Source organism: Equus quagga, chromosome 15 (genome assembly GCF_021613505.1).
Source record: "Equus quagga isolate Etosha38 chromosome 15, UCLA_HA_Equagga_1.0, whole genome shotgun sequence".
Classification (NCBI taxonomy): Eukaryota; Metazoa; Chordata; class Mammalia; order Perissodactyla; family Equidae; genus Equus; species Equus quagga.
The window spans coordinates 81,824,406-81,833,394 of NC_060281.1; the positions used below are offsets into that span (position 1 = coordinate 81,824,406).

The window sequence follows — 8,989 nt, forward strand, 5'->3', positions numbered from 1 at the left end:
CGAGAATGCCGGGCCCTCCAGGGAAGCGATGCGTCTGTCTTTGCTTCCTGCTGCATCTCCGGGACCCAGAGTGAGGCCTGGCGGGTACTAGGTGTTGAATAAACATTTCTTGGAAGGATGGAGGAAGGGAGCGAGGAGGATCAGAGAAGCGGAGGAAGAATCCTTGGCCGTCCGAGCTTTCCCTTGGCCCGTCGTCAAGGCCAGCTCGTCGGAAGTCGGGAAGCTTCTGGAACCCGCCGGAAGGTTTGAATCAGCCTGTCTGGGAAGGGCCCGCCTGCCCCTCCACAGCCCCCGTGGGGCTTGCCCTCTGACCTCTCCCTGGCGAGGGTGTGCAGCCACACTCCTGGAGCGCCGGCCCAGGATGAGCTCTCTTCCCCTGTGACAGGGCCGCGCAGGAGTGACCCAGGCCGGAGGCTGGGCGTCTGGGGACAGGGAGTGAAGGCGGCTGTCGGGCAGCCAGCGAGGGGCCCGGGCGGGAGCTGCCCTCGGCAGGGGTGCTGGGGCCTCAGCGCAGCTCGGGGGATGGCAGACGGGACACGAGGAGAAAGAAGCCTGGCAGGGGGCTGGACCCCACGCGGCAGCCTCCTGGCGTCTCCCATTTGCCCCATGCTCCCTGACATCTGGCCCTGAGCTTCCAGAGAGGCCCCTGCCCTGCCGAGATCTCCTTGAGCCCTGAAATAACAGCCCCGCCGACGAGAGAGCAGCAGACACACGCTTCCCAGTTTCGCTGCCGTGAGATGAATCCCCCGTCTCCCGTCATATTAACAAGTATTGGTGATGGTGACAGGCCAGCACTTCACCAGCCTTATCTCATTGAATCCTCACAGCTCCCAGAGGTAGATGACAAAGGTGAGGAGCCTGAGGCTCAGAGAGGTGAAGTAACCTCTACAGGGTCACACAGCCTGCAAGTGCTGGAGCTGGGGTTAAAACCTAGTTCTAAGTGATAGATCACGTGATCCCAGGGAAAACCAGGAGACAGAAGCCAGCAGCCCAGCCCGGGGCTCCTAATACACCCGCTGCTCACTCGCTGGGTCACTTTGGGAAGGACCAGGGGACTCGTGTGAACCTCATTTTCTCGTCTGTCGAATGGGAGTAAGGGGGAGTTGACATCGTCTGGGGCCCTTGGTGCGTCGCCTGGGCCGTCTTCTTCATCTTCACTGGGGGTTGGGCCATCGGAGGGTGGGACATGTGGAGGGTGGCCCGAGGGCCATCCTGTGTTACATCTTCATGCTCTGCGCCGGCAGACGTGGGACAATAGCCGGGTTTCAACCAAGTGGCTTTAATCAAGTTGAAAAACGCTCTGCAGAGTCTCTCGCAGAGGATGTGGGCCTGCGGGGAAGGGAGAAGGAGCTGAGCTGAGGGTAGAGGCGACAGTGGCCGCAGCTTCCTCATCCGGCCCTGGGGCAGCTTCTGGGTGGAGGGGGAGGTGAGAGGAACCGCAGGCTTCGGCCTGGCTCCCGTCCCTCCTCTGCTGCCAGACGCCATCCCGGCTCCTCGCTGAGCTCCGGTGGTTTCCGGAAACACAGCCCTTTGCTTTGGCTCAGAATCTGCGAACTGGATCCAGCCTGGCTTTCTCCCCCCGGGGGGCCAGGGATGCTGCTGGTTCTCACAGATGCGGCCCCAGCTCGTTTTCCTATACAAACGTTTGCTGAGCACCTACTGTGTGCCAGGTGCTGTGTGCAGATCCTCATTTCATGGCATGCTCACGACGGCCCTAGGAGGTGGGTAATCATATCTGCCCCGTTTGCAGATGAGCACACTGAGGCTTGGAGGACAGAGGTGGTTTGCCTACGCTCACTGAACCCTGAAGGGCCTTTGAACCTGGTCTGGCTGACTCCCTAGTGGGGGCTCTTAGCCCCTGTGCAGCTTGGAGTGGAGGACGGAGCTGAGACAACCTGGTCCCCGTCAGCAATGCCCCCAGACTTGCTCATGGGGTGGTACTGGGGCGGCTGGCAAATTAACCTTGAATCTCCAGCCCAGACAGCTTAGACCTGCAAGGGATCCTCAGAGATCAGTTCATCCAGACCCCTGATTTTCTGAAAGGAAGTTTTTATTATCGCCATTTTGCAGGCAAGTCAACTACGGCTCAGAGAGGTAAAGCATCTTGCTCAGGGTCACACAGCGTGGAGCTGAGCCATGCTGTCTTTTTATTAGCACAAGGCTGGGAATAGACAGACACTGGGCTCACTCAAGTATGGCATTTTTTTCTTTTTTCTTTTTTTGGTGAGGAAGATTGGCCCTGAGCTAACATCTATTGCCAATCTTCCTCTATTTTGTATGTGGGATGCCACCACAGCATGGCTTGATGAGCAGTGTGTAGGTCCACACCTGGGACCTGAACCTGCAAACCCTGGGCTGCTGAAGCAGAGCATGTGAACTTAATGCCACCCGGCTGGCTCCCAATTATGGCAAGTTTTAAAGCTGAAAGGGAGACTTTGATGCCATCAGCTCCAAGCTCCTTGTTTTACAGCTGGGGAAACTGAGGCCCCAGGGGGTCAGGGATTTATCTAAGGACGTCTGCCAGGCAGAGCCAGTGGGGCATAAAAGAAAGAACACTCGATTCTTGACCTGGGTTCGAATCCCACCTCTGCCTCTCACTAGCTGTGTGACCTTGGGCAAAACTCTAACCTCTCTGGGCCTCAGCTTCCTCAGCTCTAACACGGCCATAATAATGGCCGCCATCCCTTGGGGTTTGTGTGAGATGATGTACATAGACGACTTCTCAACGCCCTAGCACACACAGTAGGTGCTCAATAAAATAGCGTTATTTTGGTGATTATTACTAGTAACATTTCACCCTGACCTTCTGGGGTCCAAAGCTCGTTACCAAGATGGCCGGTTGGGGCTCATATCCCCAGCTGGGGCTCTGCTTGAGCCCTAGGGGCCTGATGAGGTTCTCATTCACCTGACAGAGCAACAGAGGGAGGCTGCGAGCAAAGCCTGGGAGCTGAAAACAAGGGTTCCAGCAGCAGCCGCGTGGTTGTCAGCCTCCTTGCCCTTTGGTCTCACTGCAGGTTGGGACCCTGTGGATGGGCACTTCCTCTGGCTGCCACCTCCCAGTGTCTCAAGGTGCCAGGAGGAGAAGCCATGCTTTGGGGCAGTATTGGAGGCAGCCTGGCCCTCAGGGCTGAAGGGGGGCTGTGCTGGCCTGGATTTAGGGGGACAAGGGCTAGAACAATGGCTTCTCGGGGGGTACCCAGGAGCCCCTTGAGAGTCTAGGCTCCAGGCCCACGCGGTGAGCAGGACACGGGGCGCATGCTGTGAGCTGGCTCCTGGTTCGGGGCAACCACCCCTGGCAGCCTTCTCAGACCACATCCTGAGCGGCTCTGCTAAACACCCTCGGTGCCTGTGGCCTTCCAGATATGCTGTGTACACAGCTCAGGGATTATTTGCGTGAGTGGACTCAAGGCTGACTTCAGGAGATTAAGCAAATGGGGTGCTGGGCCTCCCAGACCAGTGGCATAGAAGCAGGGGAGAAACTCTGTTTACAGGCTGCCTCCGGGGCCTGCAGCAGTGTTTACGAGGAGAGCCACGGGCTATTGGCCCAATGGCTTTGGATGCAAGCTGAGTGGCCAGGAAGACACATGGTGTCTGTGCATTGGACCCATTGTTGGGGGTCAGAGTGGCTTTTTGGCCTAGAAGAGAGGCGCCCATCCCAATACTCTTGCTGTGGGGCTTTTGAGGCTGGGAGTGGCTGCTGGGTTTGCAATCAGATAGCGGGGCTGGGTTTGCAAGGAAGTGTCTACACCCTGCCCGGGCCCGGAACCCACTGCCGGGTGAGCCTCAGCTCAGTCCTGGGGTGGACAGGGGCCTTGGGGACTTCGGCAAGGAGCTGATATTATTCCAAGAGCAACGAGAAGCTGCCGAGGGGTTTTAAGCGGGAGTGCCGTGAGGTCGTGTGCATTTTGAAAAGGTGTCCCTGGCTACTCGGTGGAAAATGAAATCGTAGTTGAAGCGAAAGGCCGGCTAGGGGCCCGTGGCAGCATCCAGGTGAGCAGGGCTGAAGGACAGATTTGTGAGCTGTTTAGGAGACAAACGGGTAGGATTTGACAGACATGGGGATGAGGGAGCGAGGTTCTCAGCAGGAAACAGATGACCCACTCAGACGGGGTGATGGATGAAAGCGAAGGCAAGGGAGGACTTAGAAGGCGGTGGACAGTATGAGGGGTGGCGCAGCGACGAAAGACCTAGGATGCAAGGAGACCTTCCGGCCCCCAGGCTGAGGGGCCAGGAGAGGGAGTGGCTCCTGCCACCCAGGGAGGGTGGCTGTGGCCGACTGTTGGAGATGCTGCAGGGAGGGACCTGGGAGAATGAGCAGCTGACCTCGCTGTCCTCCTGCCTTGCAACCCCGCTGGGCCTCTCACTGATCAAACCAGCTAGCGGTCAGAGTGCATGGAGCCTACTGATGTCAGTCCTGCAGGTCAGGCTGTAGGGCCCAGAGCAGGGAGCAGTGGATTTGGGGGCTGAGCACACTGGGGAGGAAAGAGTGGCATCCAAGGGGGGCTGCCAGGCGGTGGAGTGGCTATCTGGTGTCTCCTGCTTCTGTGCTCTCCTCAGCTGCTGGCAGTCTCTGGGCCTCTGGCCTCTGAGCAAGGGAGCTCTCCAGGACCAGGGACATAAGCTCCTCGCTTTTGTTCCCGGCCACAGAGTTGTCAGCTCAAACATGGCCCCATCCAAACCAGAAGAAAATGGGGCAGCCTGTTAGGCAGCCAGCGCCTCCCAGCCCCGCCGCGGTGACTCAGCGTGCGCTCCCGGGTGTGGGCGTGGGACCAGGGAGGAAATTCTCTCCTCACGCAGAGCTAATTCCGTCCTGGGGCTGGCAGCCAGGCCTGCGGCTGGGACGTCTGCTGACACTGAGTGGTTTCCAGGCTCCTGGGTTTCTCAGAGCTGGGGATCCAGGCATCGCAACCCCGGAGGTGTCTCTGGGAGCCATCTGTGGGGGCCCCTTCTCCCTTCCCTGAAGGCTGGCACCAGCCAGGGAGCTCCGGCAGTGGACAAAGACATCAGGACCTAGAGTTGGCTGACCGGGCCTGGAGGAGGCAGGGGTGCAGCTGAGGAGGGGCATTTGTGAGGGGGGAAAGTGGTGCCTGGAAGGTTCCCTTCATTACATTTCAGCTGCTGGCTGAGGCTGTGGTCTTGGGCAAGGAGAAATAGCAAAGGTTTTGGTGTCAGAGAGTCCTTGGTTCGAATCCCGGGCTGATACAAAAGGCTGTGTGAGCCTGGGCTAGTCACTTCGCCTCTCTGAGTGAGCCTCCATTTGCAAATCTGTGCAATGAGGATGTCGGGAGCAGGCGTGAGGAGTAAGGTGTGGGAGGTGCCAGGCACAGTTCTAGGCTCTGGGGATATGCCACGCACCAGACAGACCCAGGCCCTCTTCTCTGTGACTCAGGAAGGCTCCCTCAGGCTCTCTGGACCTCAGTTTCCCCAGCTACAAAGCAGGATGCTCTCTCAGGGGCCTCCCAGCCCGTAGAAGCCTTCCGGAGGCCAAGAGGGCTGGAGGAGAGGCATCCGGGGCCGCCCAGCCCGACTGTCAGGGTGGGCCGTGGGGGCCGTGGGAGATGGGGACGGGAGCCAGGCCAAACACAGAGGGGAGAGCTTCCAGTTTCCCTGCCGGGCTCCCACGCCCACGAGCCCCCATAAGCCCCTGCACTGGGCCCGGGTCTGCCGCCAGGGGAGAGCAGCAGGTTGGGAGGTGGAGCGAGCAGAGCCGGCACACAGGTGAGGGATGTCGCTGAGCCTCTCAGAGGGGAGGGCAGGAGACCAGGAGGAAGAGAGAGGCTGAGAGAAGGCAGATGGGGCGAAGAGAGGCACACAAGGGGAGAGAGACCGAGACACAGGCTGATGGGGAAGCAAGCAGGGAGAGACAGACAGACAGACACGGAGGGAAAGGGAGCGAGGCCTCTGCAGACTCAGGGCGCCCATTTGACAAAGGTGCTTGGGCGGCGACACGGAGAGGAAGTGGAAGGCACTCGCCTGCTGCCCAGACGCCTTCAGCTCCGCTGTCCCCTGAGCCCACGGGGACACAAGCCAGTAGGCGGCAGCTGGAGGAGGGGGACCCCTGGATTTGTAGGGACCCAGGCTCGAATCCCCACCCTGTGGCTAACCAGCTGTGTGACCTCAGGCAAGTGACCCTCCTCCTGCTCTGGCCCCAGGTGTCCCCTTGGTAAAGTGGGACTAGTGACCGGGACCTTGCAAGTCAGAGGGAGGTTCAGGTGGGAAAAGGTGGGCCCACTGCCCCCCAGCCTCCTCACCAGGGCCAGGGAGTGGCGGGCTCCACACACCCTTGCAGGATGGATGAATGAAGAGAGCCCACTTTCATAGCCTTTCCCCGACAGCACCTGGGGTCGTGACTCATTCCCATTCGGGCCACTACCTAGAGGCAGAGGGATTTGGGGGACAAATCTCTGGGGACCGGGAGCCTCGTCTTGCCCCATCTGTAAAATGCACACCCTGAACCCTGACAGATCGATCTCGTGGGGGCTCTTGGGACGTTCCACTGGGGCAAAGACCAGAGGATTCTGGAATGTTCCTAGGAGGCGAGGCAGTGGACAAGGAGAGAGAGCGAGCTTGGCAGTTCCACAGGCTCTGAGCATCCTTCTCTGTCCAGAGTGACTAATTTGACCTACCTCGCTTACCTGAGCTATCAGTGTGACCTCAGGCATGTTACTTACCCTCTCTGGGCCTCGGTTTCCTCCTCCGTGGTAAGGTTTAGAACCGTGCGTGGAATGTAATGAGGGCTGTGTACGTGTTTGTTTAATACAAATTAAGCAAATAACATCTGCCTGAGGTCTTGGCTCTGTGTGATGGGAGGAACCAGATGTGACCTTGAGAAGGGTCTGCGGTGGCCGTGTGGGCAGGGCAGTGCCATCTGCAGCAGGATCTTCTGCCTGGTGACCATCTGGTCCCTGCCAGGGGCTGGGCTCGCCAAGGAGGTCCCACCTCTGCCTGCGCTGATGCTGTTCATTTCGTTGGCTCGTCCATTTCTCTTCCTGCCTGACGGAGGAGGCTGGGGGTGGCTGCTTGTTTGGCCCTTCGCCTGCCCAGTGTGGCTTCATCTGGGACTCGGGGACCCAGGCATGGGCTGGGCCCTGCCCAAGCATGAACCCAAGCATGGATTTGGGGTGTGGGTTTGTTAGCTTTGGGTTTTTCTGGACCTCAGGAGAGGAAGGAGGGCTGACATAGTGACACCCCTCCGTGCATCCTCGGCCTCCGGAAGCCCCCACACTTCTCTTATTTTCTTCTTTCACGGCGTTCGTTTCCTATTAGCTCCATTTCCTACTCATTCCTGCCCCCACGCGCTCCCACGGAGCCATTCTAATCTGTTCAGTGTGTCTTGTTCTTTGGCTGTGTTCTTGCAGAACGTGTGCTCATGTTTTGTGCGTGTTGCCACTTTTGCGTGCATGCTTTCAATGTACTTGAGTGCCACTAGGGTCGTTGGTTTTAAGATGCTCCGCGTTCTGTTCATCGCTGTGTGTACACTTGATAATCTGTTGCTTCTAACAGCCAATAGCATCACCCGGCCCTTCTCCCACATGGACTCTCGGGAGTCTCCACCTTCCAGCCATCAGCAGATGCATCTACGGGCTGCCCACGTCCCCCGGATCCTTGACTGTTTTTGTGCACAGTCTCCCCGGGGCTCTGGCTCCTGACGGCCAGCGCCTGCCTCTCTCTGTTGGAGGACTGACCTCGGAGGCTGGGAGGGCCTGGGAATGCACACCCAGGACAGGGTGGAGGACGTAAACACTCAGCCCCCCGGAATGTGACCTCCATTGTTCCCTGAGCCCCAGAGGAGCCAAGGCCATCTTCCGTGGGACCTTGCCTGGTGCTACACCCTTGGCCGGCCTCCTCCCCTGCCCAATCCTACTTCTCCACTCCCTGACCAGGCTTTCCTGGAACACTTCCTTAATAAATCACTTCTGCAGGAATCCTCATTTGAGATTTGCTTCTGGAGAACGGAAGCTAAGACATGCCCTCGAAAACACTGCACAGGAGCATCTCAGAGTGTGGTTCCTTGCGGGGTTGTGAGGTGCACAGGTGTTCGTGGGCACCCAAGGCACGGCACCCTCCCCCGCCAACCCCCAGGGGTCTCCCTCCCAGCCTTCCAGTCCTTGCCACAGTTCTCATGTGCACATCTTTGATCATCAGGTGACTTCTGCCTGGTTTGGGGGTCTCCCTCCTATAAATTACCCATTCATATCATTCACCCACTTTTCTGTTGGGGTTGCTGCTGTTGTTTTGGATTTCCAGGAAGGAGTTCCTTGCACATTTTAGATGGCAATTCCTGTTGGGTTTGGAGATCGTAAATCTCTTTCTCTATCTGAGGCAGGGCTTATGTGTGTGTGTGTGTTTGAACGTGTGTGTCTGTGTGCCTCTCTGTACGTGTGAGCACATAGTGTGTATATCTCTATGTTTGTGAGCATGCTCTGTGTGTGTGTGTGTGTGTGTGGATAGGGTCTGGGCCCTAGCATGGGGGAGGCTGTGGGGCAGAGCTGCAAGTAAGACCCTCAAGCACGGGGTGAGTGATCTGGAGGAACCCCAAATAGCAATGTTGTTCTAACAATAATGACAACAACGTAAGAGTCATGGGTTGAATTGTGTCCCCGATGGCCATAAGGGCACTAATCCCATTTCTGGGAGCTCCACTCTCATGACCTAATCACCTCCTAGATGCCCCACCTCTTACTACCATCACATTGGGGGTTGTGGATTTTGGAGGAACACAAACATATAAATTTGGGGGGTGGGGAACAAACATGCCCAGGGTCACACAGCTTGTAGGTTGTAGAGCTAAGAGCCCAACCCTGATGGGTGTGAGGCCATATCCTGGAACCTTAATCCCTTTGTTTTATTGTATTTTGTTTCATGGCATCATTGTCATCATTATTATTTCTAATTTCCAGATCTACCCAGTGAGATAGAAAAAGCGTGCATTGATCCATCCTTTTGTTCATCCATCCTCTTGTTCATCCATCCATTTGTTCATCCATCC

General features: G+C 57.6%; 1 protein-coding gene across 5 annotated transcripts in view; it reads left to right on the forward strand.

The window, feature by feature from the left end:
• Positions 1 to 8,989, forward strand: part of CMKLR1 (chemerin chemokine-like receptor 1) — a 58,130-nt gene that overhangs the window by 29,808 nt on the left and 19,333 nt on the right. Inside the window, exon 1 of one of the 5 annotated variants that reach the window (XM_046640399.1) lies at positions 3,815 to 3,990. The exons of the other annotated variants lie outside the window; for them this stretch is intronic. The gene's annotated coding sequence lies outside the window, so the exon portion shown is untranslated. Of the gene's footprint in view, positions 1 to 3,814; positions 3,991 to 8,989 lie in introns of those variants that run through there. 5 annotated transcript variants of the gene reach the window in all.